This window comes from Phasianus colchicus, chromosome 2, assembly GCF_987193195.1.
Source record: "Phasianus colchicus chromosome 2, bPhaCol1.hap1.1, whole genome shotgun sequence".
In the NCBI taxonomy this organism is placed as follows: domain Eukaryota; kingdom Metazoa; phylum Chordata; class Aves; order Galliformes; family Phasianidae; genus Phasianus; species Phasianus colchicus.
The window spans coordinates 93,089,936-93,107,159 of NC_143437.1; the positions used below are offsets into that span (position 1 = coordinate 93,089,936).

The window sequence follows — 17,224 nt, forward strand, 5'->3', positions numbered from 1 at the left end:
CCCCGGTTCCGAGCAGGGAAGAAGTCCGAAGCCCGGCTATTCTTTGTTAACTGCCCCGAGAGTTGAACTTTCCATCACTTTGTCAACAACAGCAAAGTGCCTGCACACAACAACAGCGACAAAAGGCCATATTTACCTTGAGGGAACCGCAAAGGGAACGCCGCAGAATCGCAAACCAGAGTAGTCCAAAGGCAGCGGCCACACACGATCCAACCGCACACCTCCAAGTAGGCCACGCTCCATCAAGCAGCCGCCTCAGCGCCAGCCACCCTGCCTTCCATCTTACCACGTTCACCCAGGAAACTGACAGACCCGCTCCACGACAACAAAACTCTCCTAATGCTTTTGAACGCCCACCATTTGTTCTCCATTCATCCAATCAACTTTGCACTGCACATCTTCTCCCGCAACTGAGGCTCAGAGGCAGGATCCCTTCTCATCTGTATGCTAATTATTTTGCCACATGGACAAAAGTAATAACGCTTTCAGACGGCAAACCAACGGGCTCGCTGAAGTCGGAGACAGAAATTAATAAGTTGCCACCACCGCCGCCGAAAGCTGAAAAGATGGGCATGCGTGCAGCCCCGTGCCTGACGGATCAGCCGGAGCCTCCATTTAAGAACAGCGCGGAGGCTTCGGGCTGGTAGCGGTGCCCTCGGAGCCCCACCGCTGCGGCAGCCCGGCCCCGGCCCGCGCACTTACCCTGCCTCCTCCTCCTGCCACCAGCGCGGCGACGCGCAGCCCCGCGCCCGCTCCCGACGCGCGGCTCAAGTTGCGGCCGCGCACGCCCAGCCCCCGACGGCGCGACGGGGGCGGACGGGGTCGGGTCGGGGCCGCGTTGGGCGCCCTCGGGGGCTTCCCGGGTCGCTTCCCCGGCGGCGCGGAGCGCTGCGGGCAGCGGACGCGGCGCGGCCACCGGGGAGGGGGAGCGCTAAAAATACCGCCCCGCCGCTGCTACCGGCGTAAAATGGTGTCTCCGCCGCGGAGCGGCCCTCCCACCCCCGAACCGGTCGACCTCCGGCTGTATCTTTGAAGGGAAATAATGAGCAGGAATAGGCATCGCCTTGCCTCTGGGGCGTCTCTGCGGGGTCTGCGGAGGTAACCCGGGGGAGCTGCTAGAGCTTATTTTACCTGCTCGCACCGTGAGCTGCCTTTCGAAACAAAAGAAACCGACTATCGCCGGCTGAACACATTAGCAGCCTTCCACCATTAGCGCCTGGCGCACCTGAACTTGATGTGACCGCCAGCCCCAACGTAAACAAGGGCTCGCACACAAAAAGCTTTGCGTGTGTCTCTCGACACCGCTATCCCTCGGCAATTGGACGCAGATTTGCGGTGCTCGGCGCCCCCGCTCAGCCGCGGAGCGCGTCCCTACCCGTGGGCTCTGTGCCATGCAGACAATAGCGGGGAGCGGCCCCCCGCCGCCTGCCGCAGCGCCCGCCCCCAGGCAGCTCCCCGCGGGTCTCGCCCCCGGGCAGCGGCTGCCCTCCGCCGGGAGCGGGGTGCCAGCGGGCGCCGCTCCCTCCGACCCCGTCCCCGAAATGTCATTTCGGTGACAGAGGGAGGGGCTGTGATCTTTACGCGGGGGCAGCGGCAGCCCCGTGTGTGTGTGGGCACGACGGAGGGGGGAGGGAGACGCGAAGCCCCGCGGACTTGGCCGTGCCGTGCCCGCTGCCTGCCCCGGGCATCGCCGTGCCGCCTCTCCCCGGCGATGCCCGCAGCATCCCGCCCTCGGTCCCCATCCCCACAGGCGGGCAGGCTGCGCGCCCTATGGGAAAGACCGCAGGCAGCGCACACGCAATGCTCTGCCCTCCCCGCGCACCCACGCCCGCCGCCCTCCTCCTTGCCATTGTGCTGCTGCAGCCCCCCCTCGCCGCACCGCTCCCCCCGCCCCGCCGCCGCAAGGGCACCGCGGGCACAGCCCGGCGGCCGCGGCCGGGGCGGACTGACCCACGGTCGCACGGAATCCTCCTCCAGCCGCGGAGGCGATCCCTCCCGACCCGCCTGCCGTGCGGAGCGCAGACATGAAGGTCACTACAGAGGTTACATCCCGCCCTAGCAGGAATCACACCGCAGTCGGAAGGGGCCAGCAGCCCTTCGCAGCCGCGCTCTGATGGCGATGGGGCGATGGCAGGAGAGGGGCTTTTTCGGGAAAGTTTGTCGTAGGAATTCAGAGGAGAGCCAGCCTGTAGGGGCAGGGACTAACAATAGCTGAGCCCTCACGACTTACACGTTTTTGGTGGAAAACGAAGTGTTTCCCTCAGATAGCGAAAAAAAAAAAAAAAAAAAAAAAAAAAAAGGACTTACGTGTCTGTTCCCCCGCCCCCCATCTCCACCTCGCTTTTTTTTTTTTTTTTTCCTCCTTTAATTTTTCTCTGTCATCTCTGATTACATCTCCCCGCACTCGCGGGGCTCCCCCGGGGCCGAGGCGCGGAGCCCCGGGAGCGGCCGGGCCGCAGGTGCGGGGGTGCGGGCGGGGAGAGGGCGGCGCGGCGCGGCGCGGAGGGGGGGCGGCAGGAGAGCGGCCTCCTGCTCGCAGCGCGGAGCCGAGCTTCCATCTTTGCTTCATCCTGACTGCATGCAATCTGGGGTTGGGTTTTATTCACTTGCATCAATGCTGCCCTAGAAGCAGGCGCACACCTGGTGATTCAAGGTCCTTTTCATATGGGGTGTCTGCACTCCTATAGATTAACCTGATCGCTTTCCAGTGTAAGATTTAGTGCAGAATCTTTGAATAAATGCGTTCTTGTTTCAGAAATCAAGGCTTGCCTTCTCCCTCCCAAGCTAACCACTTTACGTTAGATGCTACCTAGCCCTATAGGGTTGTGAAGATGACTATGGTGCACACATATCATAGCAGGTGTTTTCAAACTTTTGAAATAGCTCGAAGGTGATTTAGCTGAAAAAAAAAAAAAAAAAAAAAAATCTCATATTTTCCAACCTTTAGGGTGACACAAAGAAATACCCCAATGCTTTTTTCACAGAAGACAAGAACAATACTTGCCTCAACTGGGGGAAAAGGTATATAAATCCTGTGTTAGGGATAAAGGGGCTAAGCATAAATTAGAAACATTAAAAAAAAAAAAAAACGCAAAAAACAATTTTGGGAGACTGGTGATTCATTGGCCTAATTATCCTCCATAAGACGTTAAGGTATGGGTTTAATGTTGTGGGATGGATTCTCCCTCCCCCAGCCTGTGTCTCGTCAGCACACATTATCCATGGGGAAAAGGAGATGCAGGTCATGTTTAAGCAGTGTTAATGAGAGCATGGTATTTTTCCTGAAGGTTAAGTTGGACAGGTTAGCAAATTTCACGTAAAGAATGCTTGAAAACCTTCAATTTCTTTTACTTTCTCACTGGTAGCGGTTTCTAACGAGACTTGGAACATTAGACAAACAGAGAAAGCATAATTCAAGCATCAGACGAACTCACTACTGTCAATAAGGGAGTGCAATTTCAGCTTGACAGGAGCATTACAAGAATATACCCGCTAACGAGCAGCCTTAATTGGCCCGCATATTGTGGCTGTCACTGTTAAAACCTGTTCCTATACAGTCCTGTTTCATACAGCCTTGAAACGTATAGTTCTGAAAAGCAGTTAAAGAGACAATGCTTTACTCACCGGGCTTTTGATTTTGTGTGGGAAAGAAAAGGGAAGAAAAGGAAATAAAGAGGAAATAGGAAATCTTATTACAAATATGGTATCAGTGTAAAACTACATAAAAGTCAAATTATAGTAAAGCAGCAATCAGCCTGTTTCAGTTTCAGTGCACTTTGCCAGTTCTGAATGCAAACATTATTTATCCATAAAATACAATGGCTACAGAGAATTCACTGATATTTACTATATTAAATCTTTTAAAAGAGTTTGTTCTTTAATAGATCCCACCCTTTCTTCATCCAGAGACTGTCATAAAAAGTATCCTTAATTCAAGAATTTGCAAGAGTTCACTGTCTGTGCTGGCAAATCCTTCACACAATAGAGTTAAATGTGAGGCTCCAGTACATGCAGTACATGGTCATGCTTATAAAGAATACAAATGAAAAAGAAGATGTATATATATATATATATATATATATATATATATATAAGTTACTGCGCATGTGCAGTTGGCAGTTATTAAATGATAACAATGTAACTTCTAGATGATAAAAGTCAAAATATCAAATAGGACAGAGCAGATCACGTCCTAATGTTGTGTAAAGTGCCTCACTTTAAAGTTCTTCCTACTGTGATTTAAAACTGTCTAACCTAGAAACTTGAATATTAAATACTGCTGCAACTGAAGACTGCAGAAGTCATTCATATGCATAATGAAACATTAAAAAGATCCTCCAGATCAAGTTCCAATCCATAACATGCCTACAATATTCAAACTCTGGAAAAAATGGATTTTCAGTGCACAAGGAGGAGAGACCTCAGGCACGGTACTGTTGCAGAGGGCAAACAGTTTTGATGTGGCAAGCTAGATACATTGTTTATTTGTCCAAAAAAATAAAATAATAAACGAAATGATGTACCTCAACAAAGCTCTCTCTCTCTTTCCCCCCCACCCCCCCCTGTGAAGAAGTCGGGCTAAGTATGGCAGCAGCTGTAACGTCCCTCATGTCCTAAGAGTTAAACTGCATGGCTGCAAGGAAGTTCTATCTAAGCTACACTGCCCTGTAGATCTCCGAAAAAACAAAATGCACTCAAAGACAGCTTTTTAAAAAGAAAGGCAGAAGTAGTGAAATGCAGAGATTTGACGCTTTACCACAGCCATCTTCGCATCGCCTAATTAGAAGGCATAAAAGCCTCTCCTGCCTTTACCTCAGCGAGCGGAATCATTAGGGTGATGAAAGCCAGCCGTCTCCACGTTGCCAGCGAGCCGGTGGGAAGCCGGGCGGCGCTGGAGGTAATTGCTATCAGCGGCGGACAGCTCCCGGTGCTGAAAGGCGAGGCGCGGGCACGGCGCGCACAATGGCTCGCCCCACCGCCTTTGAAAAATCACAGCCAAACTGAATGAGGTGGCAAGTGCTCGGGCTGAATAGCACTGTCTGCAGAACAATGGCAGCCAACTACAAATCCCACTATAATCACATTAATGAGATTAATCAGTGAATTAGCAGCAGTCAAATGTCAGGGTGGCAAGGAGGAATCCAACCAAGCTTGGTAATTAACTTTTGGGGGGCAAGGGAAGAGAACCGACTGTGTTATCTCTTAGGCTTTCTCAGAAGTTTACCAATTTTATATTCACAAGCCTCTGGAAGATGCTGACAATTCAAGTGAAGGAGGGTGGAGGGGATAAGACAGAGACCTCAACCTTTGCATGCAGCCTGCTAATGCACAGTATCCTATTACTTCGAGATGAAGTCCATTGAGGAAAGTAGCACCATTTCAAACAGTCTACCCCAGCTGCCAGAGTACTGCACTGTACTGAACTTTGGGTGTAAAATTAGTTTTGTAATCTAACTTCCACTGCAAACTTCAGTAGGCATGATAAATATGGCTGATGCCAAAAGCAGTATTAAATCTTATTGCTTTTTAAAAATCTACAAGAAAGATCCTGATTCTGAAATCAGAGGGATAGAGAAAGAAAGACAAAAAAAAGTGCCCTTTAAGCAGCTATCAACAATAGGTTACCATGACAAGTTAATGCTAGATCTGTTGCAGAACATTTTCTAAAATAAAAGAAAAAAAAAAGATTTTTAATCAAGTAATTTTGAGTAAGTTACTTAATGTAGGCAAGTCAGACACCTGATCTCTATCTGACCTCAATAAAAGTGAAACTTCACTCCTCCTTTAATTTAGCATCCGCAACCATTTCTCTATTGTAAGTATAAGATATAAAAAGAGATTCCTTGTAGACTGTAAATAAAACACAATTGCATTTATTTGCAAGAAAAAGGGTACTGTGTATCTCCTTTTCTATCTTTAAAAGGAGCACTGTCAACCTTGCAAAACAATTAATCATGTAAAAACTCCACAGTAATGCACACATTACTTCTGTCTAAAAGAAATAAACATTGCTTTTTAAAAATCTCCTCTGTGGCTAGATGAGGCTATGGTATGTTGTTCAGTACACAGAAAGAAATAGCATGCTTCTATTCCATTAAGTTTAATCATTGTTAGTGACAAATAGAAGAAGCAAACCTGTGTAACATCTCTTGTATAAGAGGTTAACAAACTATTTCTTTTTTGCTAACTAATATAATTCATTTTCTTTTATATTCTTCAGTTAGCTTTTAGCACTAAATTAATAAAATTATGAAATTCACATGAAATTTATGTGGACTGCAGTCATTCTTATCTGAACTACTTTAAAATTGAAGTATAGACTTAGATGGTTAACTGAATTAACCATGCCTTATTTACAGAGCAGTTTCTCTTTAAAGAAAAGGAAAAAGTATTACAAATACAAAATATTTAAGATAGTGTTCTTTATAATTGCTACTCTCCTGTGAGTGTTCCCTTCTAAACTACAAATCCACTGTTTTCAAATGTTGTTTTAGTGTAAAAACATATTATCTCATAATCTTTTCTTTAATTGTCTTTGGCTGTCAGGAGACTTGAGCTTTCTAATCTGAGAAGTTTTTGTCTCTGGCTCTCCATATCAAACAAGTACCGTCCAACATGCAGCAAGTTTATATAAACAACAACATGCTTAAAGCATGCAACATTATGCGTTCATGTAGTAAACACACACTCCTAATTTCTTATAAGCTATTCTACAGCCCAGTATAATTTCAGCTGCACAGCAGTATTGTCAGAAGAACTTGAAAAGAGCAAACAATGGATGTTTAAGTACAAGCTACAGAACAACTGCAAAAAATCACAATAATCTTTCCAGTTAGCTACAATAATCAACCCCCACCCTATATAAAACACATCCCACACCTGCACCGTTAACCATTTACAAGTTAAACATAAGAAAGACATTTCAGCACGGTTAAGAAACACCCTGTCTTACTACAACTTTGAAAGGATGAGGAGTAAGAAGCATACCACAGAGACCCAGAAAATGCTGCTTTTTTTCTTCATTGAACACTGAAAAGATACCCCATGTTCCAGGGAATTCAAAAAATAGATATATATTAAAATACACCCACCAACACTGAGTAAAAAAAATCAGGGGGCTTCAAGAAGACTGCAGGGAAAAAGCTCTCACTCTCTTTAGTGTGCAGAAGCTTAGGGGGAAAAAAATGTCGCCCTGGCAGGAATGACAAATGCAGTAGGATAGGCTAGCAGGCCTGAGGGATCTGTTTTACTTCCACATACATCCTCTAATGCACGCACTCCCACTCATCCTCTCGAGATGCCTTTTTTTTTCCTCCACTTTTTTTTTTTTTTTCACCAGCTCCAAATCCCCGGCATATGACCTTCTGTTAAATAGATAAAAAAAAATTTGCTTATCAGTCATGCAAATGAGGCTGAATTCATTTTCCACAACAGATGGCCTCATAGATAATGATGATGGAAGAGAGAAAATTGAATGTCTCTCACAAGGTGGTCATGGCAACCGAGAGCAGAATAATATCAATAATAAGCTCACTGCATAATAAGGTTGTCAATCCCACAAATCAAAGTCTCCAGCTAAATCAGGTATCCCACCCCCAGCTAGTTATCAGGTAAATAGAGAAATAGAGAGCATCCTTTTTCTTCTTAGACGAGGAGCTGTGAAAAGAAATGGTGGCTCCAGCGATTCCAGGGTACAAGGGGAAGGCAGGAGCAGAAGAGATTTTTCTCTGCTAATTGTATTTTATTTAATTATTTGGGGAGGGTGGGGCAGAGGGGGACTGGGTTTGGGGGTTTTTCCTATTTTGTTTTTAATTATTCCCACAGAGTTTTTATTTGGCTAGGGGTGTGGGGTGTGTTTTAGTTTGTTTTTTAATAGCGAGGCTGGTATTTTGAACTCGTTCTGCTGCTGAAGCCTTGTCTCCCCTCCCTGCGTCTGATGTGAAGTGCTGCATTGATGCAATAGCAGCTCGCCTCAGGCTTCCACCTTGGCTCCCAGGGGGCCATCCCGCAAAATGAATCAGCAGCCATCCTGAGCAGACTGATTAAAATGAAAATGGCAAGGCACATGTCTGGGCGGAACTAGAGCTTGAGCTGCACTGCCTGTCTGGCAAGCATGCTCAATATAGCTTTTGCTAATAATGGCTTACCGCCTTTCATTTTTTAAAGGTATTACCGTCACCCCTTCCCCCACTCCCCAAACAGTCAACGGTGCTGGGGGATTTTCCCCCTTTAATTGTACACTGCTCGCAGTGATATTTTGCCAGAATGACATACAGCGAATGTGAAAAGACATTTTCCTTGCAAGAATTTTCTTCGCAGATGTGCTGAAATACAAAGACGACATATTAACATGCAGCTATAAATTATTCCCAGATATTAGCTGGGAAAGAAACCTCAGAGGAAGAGGAAAGCTCAGTCACTACCATAAACATCATTTTTTCCTTGTTTTTACACCTCAGCTTGCAATGGCACCTTGTGCATTATGCATCACAAGCAAATGACTGCCAGTAAATGCAGAGCAACTTCCTGGAGCTTTATGTGTGCTGCGTTTGACAGACTCTGAGCTGAATTTCTAAAGACCACCACCCCACACCCCCCAAGCAGATAACTGGGTGCACAGAGAAAGAGCAATTTAAAGCGGGCATCTCCTGTAGTCCTTGGATGAAACACTAACATTTTGCAGACAGCTTCGGTGTGCAAAGCAGAGCTGCGAGAAAACATCGATCCAAGCATGCACAGGATCTGAAACCTTGAAGAATGTTGTTTCGTGGGGATTTCTCTGCCTGTTTCTGTTGTTTTTTCTCTTTTCTTTCATGGTGCCACATCTCTGGAAATTGGTAAGTATGTGCTGTATGTATGCATACACAGCCCGATGTGCCTTCTGTTAATTCCTGTTTTCAAGTCATCCTGGGATTTTTTCTGTCTTTTTCTACCTCAATGCCCCCCCTCCCTTTTCCCCCCCTCCACCCTCCCCGCACTCTAGCCCTGTTACTGCAGTGTGAACCAGAAATCAATAGGGCTGCTCTAATGGAGGTTCCAGCTGCAGTTGGCTGTGCAGACACACGCACACACACACACCCAGAGACACTGACGTCTGTGCAGCTTTCTCAGCCGATTGGGCACCACATCGGATGTTCTGTGGAGCAAAGAATAGGAATCATTTACAGTCTGCTAAAAAAAAAAAAAAAAAAAAAATGGTACCTTGTATTTCCCTGTCTCCAGGAGAGCCTGGCTGAGCTTGCCATCCAGTCTGGCTTCAGCGCATGAGTGAGAATACCTCTCCAGGGTATGTGCAGTCACCGCAGGGTAAAAGATGACACCCCGAGATTACCATGTAAACTGCTGTGGCACGGAACTCTGCAATTCATATGAGATGTTTTCATAGGGTTAAAAATTAATATCAGAAAAGATAAGAATGTGAACATAGGAAAACAGACATGAAAAATCAAAGTGGTTTAATTGATAGATTAATGGAGCTCTTGTGCCCTTTGATGCGTTCGCAAGTATTTCTGAGCTCTGAAGAGTGTTTTAATGAAAGCTTATTTTTACAGGCTTTGTTAGAAATTACGCACTGAAAATTTACTACTGCACTGTAAGTTGCTGCTTCTTTCCCCTTCCTTCAATAGAAAAATATTTCATTTGGTAACAATTAGCTTCAAGCTTAATTTCCTAGAGTATTTAAGTAATATTTTTGTATTCATGCATAATACTACCTATTGTTACTAAAATGTTTGCTTGAGTTGCTCCCTTTTTAAACAATAAAAAGCAGGCTGTGTCATTTACCTGATGTTGTAGCTGTTTATCTCTGAAACAAGAAACCACCATGTTGGTGAATGTATAAAAATAATCTAATTCTCTGCTCCCCAGATAAGGTATTCCTGGGATCTGCAGCACTGCAGAACACCTCCCCCACCACCCTGTCAATGTATTTCAACTTCAGTATATTGACAGCAACTGCCCCAGCCTGAGTCTGGCTCCAGTGAAGCATTTATATTCCTTCCACTCAGCCCTGTGTGTCTTTGCAGGACTCAGGATGCCAACCCAGGATCAGTTCTGGAGAAATAAAGGCTGGGAAAATGAATGAATCATAAAGCCATATTGCATGGCAGAGTCACATCCCTGTGACTGTCTGTGTTCTACAGTTCATTCTTATGCAAGCCTTTAAAAAATGTGGTTTAAACCTTACAAATTATGGCACGTGTCAGGCTACTAAGTAATGGATTGTAGGACACCGTTGAACAAAGGGGGCCAGGAAGCACAGAAGTCCACCTCTCCTCAACATCAGCAATTACTCCATCACAGTAACCCCTCCCCAAATATTTATCTAATCTCTGCTTTAATTATTTATACTGGTTGCTTTTTTCTGCTGTCCTTGGCAGTTTGGAGCACAAATTAACCGTCCTCTGTTTCTCTGTGTGAAGACATTCTGCCTAAGGTTTTTTCCTATTCTTTCTGCCCAATCCTTATTAAATATTAACCCCTTTTCTACTGGACAGAAATCTCAAGCTGCACAGGGATCATAATTTCTCTCTATTTAAAATGCCTCTGCTTTCATAAGCTACTAGATACATTTCACAGCCTAGCAGCAGACCGCTTACCAGACTGGTAAACATAGTGGAATAGGAAAAAGTTAAAGCATACAATGCAACTATTGTCCTGGAATATGAAATTGGAGTCTGAAGTCTATAGGCTCTATATGCTGAACCTATATGCTCAAGTGTGTTTCTTTTGTATTATTTTTAGGAAGCAAGCAGATAACCACATAGTGAAACGAGTAGAATGCTACTTCTTGGCTCACACTGTATTTATTAATAATAGGGAAAGTGAATGGTGGAAGTGCCCAGGGAAAGAAAGCACTTACAGTGCAACTAATCCTGACATTTCCTAATCTTTCCTATCTTTTCCTAATACTGGAATTTAGCATGCTTAGAAACACCAGCCCAGGGCATAATGATAGCCACTAAGCATGAGCGCTTACTGAGTATATGTGGACTGGGTAACTTCTTTTTCCATCTGTAGTTGAGAATCGTTCTGACTGGAACAGCTGGCTCCTGTGAAATCTCCAGTAGAGATGGAGGCTGGGCACCACAGGCTAATGGTTAACTAAGTTCTTTGCAAGGATTAGCCACAAAAAAAAAAAAAAAAGAAAAATGGTGCTAACAAATTGTTTAGCAGGTACTATCTCTTCCAGTAGCTAAGTCTCCACCTCACCAAACGTGAGAGTATCTGAAAAACAGTCTTTCCCATTCCATAAAAGTCTAGCCATTTCACTGGTAATCTCTGATATTTTCCAAAATCTGTGACTTCTGTTAGAACAGCAGGTTATTACTGATTATACCATATTCACTAAAGCAATGTAAAGATCACTCTGATGAAACTCAAAGGAACATCTTGCAGACGTTGCTCCAGCACATCACAGCACAGAGACATGATGGAAAGTACACCTTAATAAGAATTAGTGGGCTTCACTAGAGAACTCAGACAAAAGATAATCCAAGTAAGGCTCAGAGAAATAAAAATTATTTTATTTCAAGCAAATCTTGTCTCAGTCATAAGGTTATTCACAAGATATTGCACACACCATACCCATGTTAACAATGCACAAATGGGGCATAACTATTTTTCAGTATATGTAAAGTGGTGGTATGATACTTTCTTCTCACAGATATAAAGTTTTCACACTGCGATGGTCCAGTGCCTGGTCAAAAGGAACCACCAAACAAAAGAACATGTATCTGATTGCATACATATGTGAAAAAATCTCCTAAAATACTGAATTGAAAGTTTGTTTCTTGCCTCCAAGCATCTATTTTCCTCACATGCATTGTCCAAAATGACAACAGCTATTAGAAATATGGGAAGAAATGACAGGGATCAAATATGCAATCCCCAATGAAATGTTGGTGACTCTTTCTAAACAATCTAGCCCACGTAGTTACCCTGTCTGAGCATTCTCCATTAAATCCATACATAAGAGGGGAACCATTTTACCATATTGAACGGTACAAACACCTTTTTTTTGCAGAAAAAGTACCTTATGGATGACAGCTTCAGAATATTCATGCTGCAGCTTTCATGTGAACATGGAAGTGATAATTCTGATATACAGCAAAGAACTCTGACTAACTAGTATTTTTTATCAGAGTTGCTGGCATCAGATGCTGAAAACTGCTGATTGTGTTCTCAAGGTGTTTGTACAGTTGCAAGCAATTTCTGTCCATGTTCCAAGATGATGGAATGTAAATTGTATCTGGTCTGGAAGCTAGTTAGATATGGTCAAGTTAATAAAAGGACTGCCAGTTAGATGAATTGGTTGAGCTAGCTGGTGACTATGTGCACACGGTAGACGTTGTTCTAGTCCCACTAGATAATGAAATACTAATACCTTCCATACAGGTGGAGGAAAAAAAAACCTGATTGTAAAAATGGGATAAAATTGCAGAAGACAGTTCTGAACAATAACATACCTCAGTTTTTTTCTCATTGTCATCAGCAAGGAAGAGAAGCAGGTCCCATAGAGATGTTGACAAATTGGAGAATTCACCAAAAAGACAATAAAAACAATTAAGGAATGGAAGGGAACAACTAATGGGAAAAGATTAAAAACTAAACATACAGAGCACAGATATGAACTGAATGAGGAAAAGATAAGGCTGATCAAAATCTAAAACTGTCAAAAGGGTAAAAAAAACCTCCTAAGGCTTCCCAGAAGGGATACTCATACCCATATATGAGGAGTCAGGGTAAGTTAAAATTACCAAATTTAATAAATGACAAAGAGGCACTGAACATTGTGATAGCATTCTTAGGAGAATAATGCAAGGAAATAAAAGTCATTTACAACTGGACCAAACAAAACACTGGAAATTATACTATAGGGAACAATCCTAAAATGGCTGGGGAGTGGTTTAAACAATGTAGTAGGTCTTTTCAGCTTCTAATTTTAATGATTCCTAGTTATTATTAGTTGCTATCCCTATTTAAGCGATAGTCCCCATTGTAAACTCTTTGACTAAGTAAGAACACATAAAGGGAATTGGAAATCTCAAATGGAGAAAAAATGATAAACAAAGCTCCTTATAGAATGTTCAGATTTTTTTCTAGTTTAAAAGAGAAAATAGAAAAGAAAACAAATATACATAAATCTAGGAGGAAGTAATTTTCTTCATTAATTTACAAATTATAAGCTTAAGGCTTTTGCAGCTCTTGAAAAGCATTACAGTCCAAGTACATGTTAAATACACGCGAGATCATTTCACAGGAATGTACAAAACTGGGGTGCAGTTTTAAATTGAAAAATCCATTATATGCTTGTCAGACCTGCATACTTTTCTCAGTGATGACTTTACTTGATCACAGAAACAAATGCTTAAACACTTTCCTAATCAGAACCTAAGCTCCTATTGTTATCAATATTTCAGTAGAATAATAATTCTATAGTTACAGAAAGTCCTGCAGCAGTTCAGAACTTAATCAAAGACTTGATAAGAGCTGTAAATTACAAGCAAAAACATGCAATCTGGACTTCTAAACAACTTTAGGAAGATGACCACAGGATAGCTAAATTTAGGACTGTGGGAGAATTCATAGACTCAACACTAAAATTAAAAGTTATTTCACTGCTTTTACTATCCTAAGGTGTTCATAACACACTTTTTAAAAGATGTGAATTTGGAGAACAGACTTCTAGCAATAGTGCATCTTCTAAGGAGTTGTGAAGAAATTCAGAGAGAAATAGCAGATTATAATAGGACAGGGCATAAGATGGGCATCATAGCAAAAAGGTGGTAAATGAATGATTCACAGAGCGGAAAAAATTCCAACAAATTGTTCGTGATAACTGCAGTTGAAAGTGGGATCACTTCAAGGTAAAGACATACATGTAGGCAGTTAAAGTCCCATTATGGTCAGTGGAGATTTAGTCAAGACAATCAAGCTTGCCTGAAAGAAGTTAATCCGGTCAGACAGGATATGCCTCTTCATAGAGAGATGAACAGCACCCCAAGCTCCATCAAGTTTTCTCAATCTCATTTTGTTGCAAGAGGAACTAAGATGCAGAGTATGTGTTCAGGACATTCAAACTAGAAGGTTTCAGCTTCAGAGCAAGAGAACTTCATATAGATTCTTTCATCTTGCAATAAATTTTACTCTTTCCAGCTGACTCACTTTTGTAAGCAGAGATGTCTACTGCTACCTCACACAGTCTTGGCTTTCAATGCTGCTTCAGAGGGCACACGTGTCCCTGTAGTTCTTCCTGGAAATTTCTGCTAGCCTTTACAATCATCTAGGAATGTCTTGAAGTGTCTAAGATACTTCTACCAGGGTGACTGATACAGCCCATAAGGATTCTCAGTATATTTGTACTTGTTAATAAGGAATAAAAAACAACAACAACAACAACAAAAGCTGAAATCTTCTGCCTCATTTTGCATATTTCTTTTGCTTTGTTTCCTCCCCCCCCCCCCCCGACCTCCTGGAGATAGTTCATACAATACCTTTCTTTTAAAATATTTACTGTTTAATTACTAAGATTAGTGTAAGTCTCAAAACTATTTAATATTGCAAAAATATTCAGAGGAAAAATGTACCAAAAACTTTAGTCAGAACACAATATAACACTACTATATTTATAAGCTTAAGAATAATTTGATCTAGTACAGTCAGCAATCTCTTCTGAGTGACTGGTAATGTACAATTAGGAAAATAAAACAAGAACAGGTACTGATTGTTTTCTTGGCATACTCTCCACAACTCTGCCAGCTTGGAAAGTATGGAAGGCCTATACAAAAAATTGCATTGATATCATTATGCTCAATAGTTTACTGGAGATACTTCCAATACTATCATTTAATCACAGAATCACTAAGGTTGGAAAAGACCTGTAAGATCATCTAGTCCAACCATCCACCTATCACAAATATTGCCCTCTAAACCACATGTTGTGGTTTAATCCAGCAGGTGGCATAGAACCACATAGGTGTTTGCTCACTCACCCCTTTCCAGTAGGACGAGGGGGAGAATTGGGGAAAAAAAACATAAAACTTGTGGGTTGAGATGAAACTATTTGCTAAGGTAGAGAAAAGAAAAAGGATAATAGTTATGACAATTGTGTGTGAATGTATCTAACAAGTGATGCACAAGCAATTATTCACAATCCTCAACTGATGCCCAGCTAGCCGCTCAGCAAGTAGAAGAGAGAGATGAGCTTCCACTCCCTTCAAAATGCCTCTGCATGATGTCAAATGGTATGGAATATCCCTTCGACCAGGTTAAGTCAGCTGTCCTAATTCTCTTCCATCCCAGTTTCTTACACTTTTTGCTGCAAATGGCCTCTGTACAACACTGCTTAGCAGCAACTAGAAACTTGTTATCAACATTGTTTTTCTCCTAGAACAAAAAACATAGCATCATAACTGGGCAGTCTGAAGAAAAAATCCATCCCAGATGAAACTAAGATACCATGTCCCCATGTTCTACATCTACTCTTTCCTCAAACACCTCTAGGGACGATGGCTCCACCACTTCCCTGACAACCTATTCCAGTGCATAACTGCTCTTTCAGAGAATAAATTCTTCCTAATATCCAACCTCAACTGCCTCTAGTGCAACTTGAGGTCATTACCTCTTGTCCTATCAATTTATTTTTAAATCAATGTATTCTTTTCCTATCACAGGCTTTTAATGCCATAAATATTGTTCATTTGTTTGTGTAGTAAAATACATGTATTTGACAATGTCTTTTTGCTTGCTTTATATCTGATGTCTGATAATCTCGCTGGGAATCTTAATATGTGTATTATATCACCAGTCATTCCTAGCCCATTTTCCATGACCTTTATGCTTCCATATGATCATCAGTAGCATAACTCCCCTTCCATTATCTTCATGCCAAGCAGAGAACTTTTGACTGTGGAAATCCTTGCATGGAAACTATTGCTTACCACTGACCCCAAATGCACACACAGCAGTCAAGGATGTGTTATGTTTATATATATGCCTGCAGGTATAAGTGTGTGTATACAGATATGTATGCACATGAACATGCATGCACAGACAATTACCAATGGTAGAATGTATTCTGTTTTATTTAATTTCTTAGTGTGATACTTAGATATTTTGTGGGGTCAGTTCTAGGCACAGCTGTACAAACAGATATATAGGATGTCATGACTTCTTTACTGTGGCATTTAATTCCATTTCTGTTACACAAACCAAAAAATGTCATCCCCAGACCATCCCATTAGCCATCGTCTTACACTAAGAAAATCTCATAATCTTAAAACACTCATTGTTTGATAAGAAATTTTTTCCCTTAAACAGCAGCTAGCATTTTAATCACCGTTAGAGTAAATGTATGCCTTATTCCTAGGGAAACCTAGGAATAGAAAGTAGTAAGGACTGGGAAGATCTGGTTTAGATAGCAAAAAGTCAGATGTTAGACAAAGCCCCCTTGTCTTCCTGATAGCTAACTGCAACTGCATTTTCTAAAAGAAGCTAAAGAAAGAAGTAGTTCTCATCCTTACATGGCAATTTATTAATGAGAATATTTGCCCAGGGTCTAAAGTTCTAAGGGGGCTAAAGGTGCCTTTGAAATGCCAGAGCTACGCTCAATCTCCAAACAGAGGTGCTGGTCACTTCTAAAAACCACAAAGATTAAGTGGTAATTTAAAATAGGCAGACTGCATCACTCATATATTCCTCACTTGTCCAGTTTCCTTCCTCTCTTCTCCCCTCCCCTTCTCTCCTCCCCCCAGTTCCACATCAGTGAAAGTATCTCCATAAACAGCAACAACAACAGGATGGAAAGTATCCTCAGCAAACACATTTCCGCATTGTGGAAATGTGTTAGAGGGTGAGTCTGCCATTTGGAAGTGATTTCAACAGGCTGGAGAAATTTGCCATGAGAAATCTCATGTATTTAAATGAAATAAATGCATGATTCTGCACCCAGGAAGAAATAATTCCATGCCATAGTCAGATAGAAGGCTGAAAGAAGTTTGGAATAAAAGGGCTGGAGGTCTTTGTGCACAGCTGAACATGAGTTAGCAGTGTGCCCTTGTAATTAAGTTTATCTGCATACTGAGCTGTATTAGAATATAGACAGTAAGATAATGGAAAGAATTATTCCATTGTGATTGAGATGTTGGAGGTTATTTCTAGAGTAGTTCAGATTCAGGCTCCCCAATGCAATAAACACTTCTATAAATTTGAGCAAGTTCAGACA

General features: G+C 42.5%; 1 protein-coding gene across 5 annotated transcripts in view; it reads right to left on the bottom strand.

The window, feature by feature from the left end:
- Nucleotides 1-10,017, bottom strand: part of MYT1L (myelin transcription factor 1 like) — a 300,604-nt gene extending 290,587 nt beyond the window's left edge. For 2 of the 5 annotated variants that reach the window (XM_090136337.1, XM_090136341.1), the window contains exon 1: nt 137-672. The gene's annotated coding sequence lies outside the window, so the exon portion shown is untranslated. Of the gene's footprint in view, nt 1-136; nt 673-702; nt 719-4,812; nt 5,327-9,201; nt 9,358-9,783 lie in introns of those variants that run through there. The other 3 variants (XM_090136335.1, XM_090136340.1, XM_090136339.1) reach the window with 3 other exon arrangements.
- Nucleotides 10,018-17,224: the final 7,207 nt, after the last annotated feature.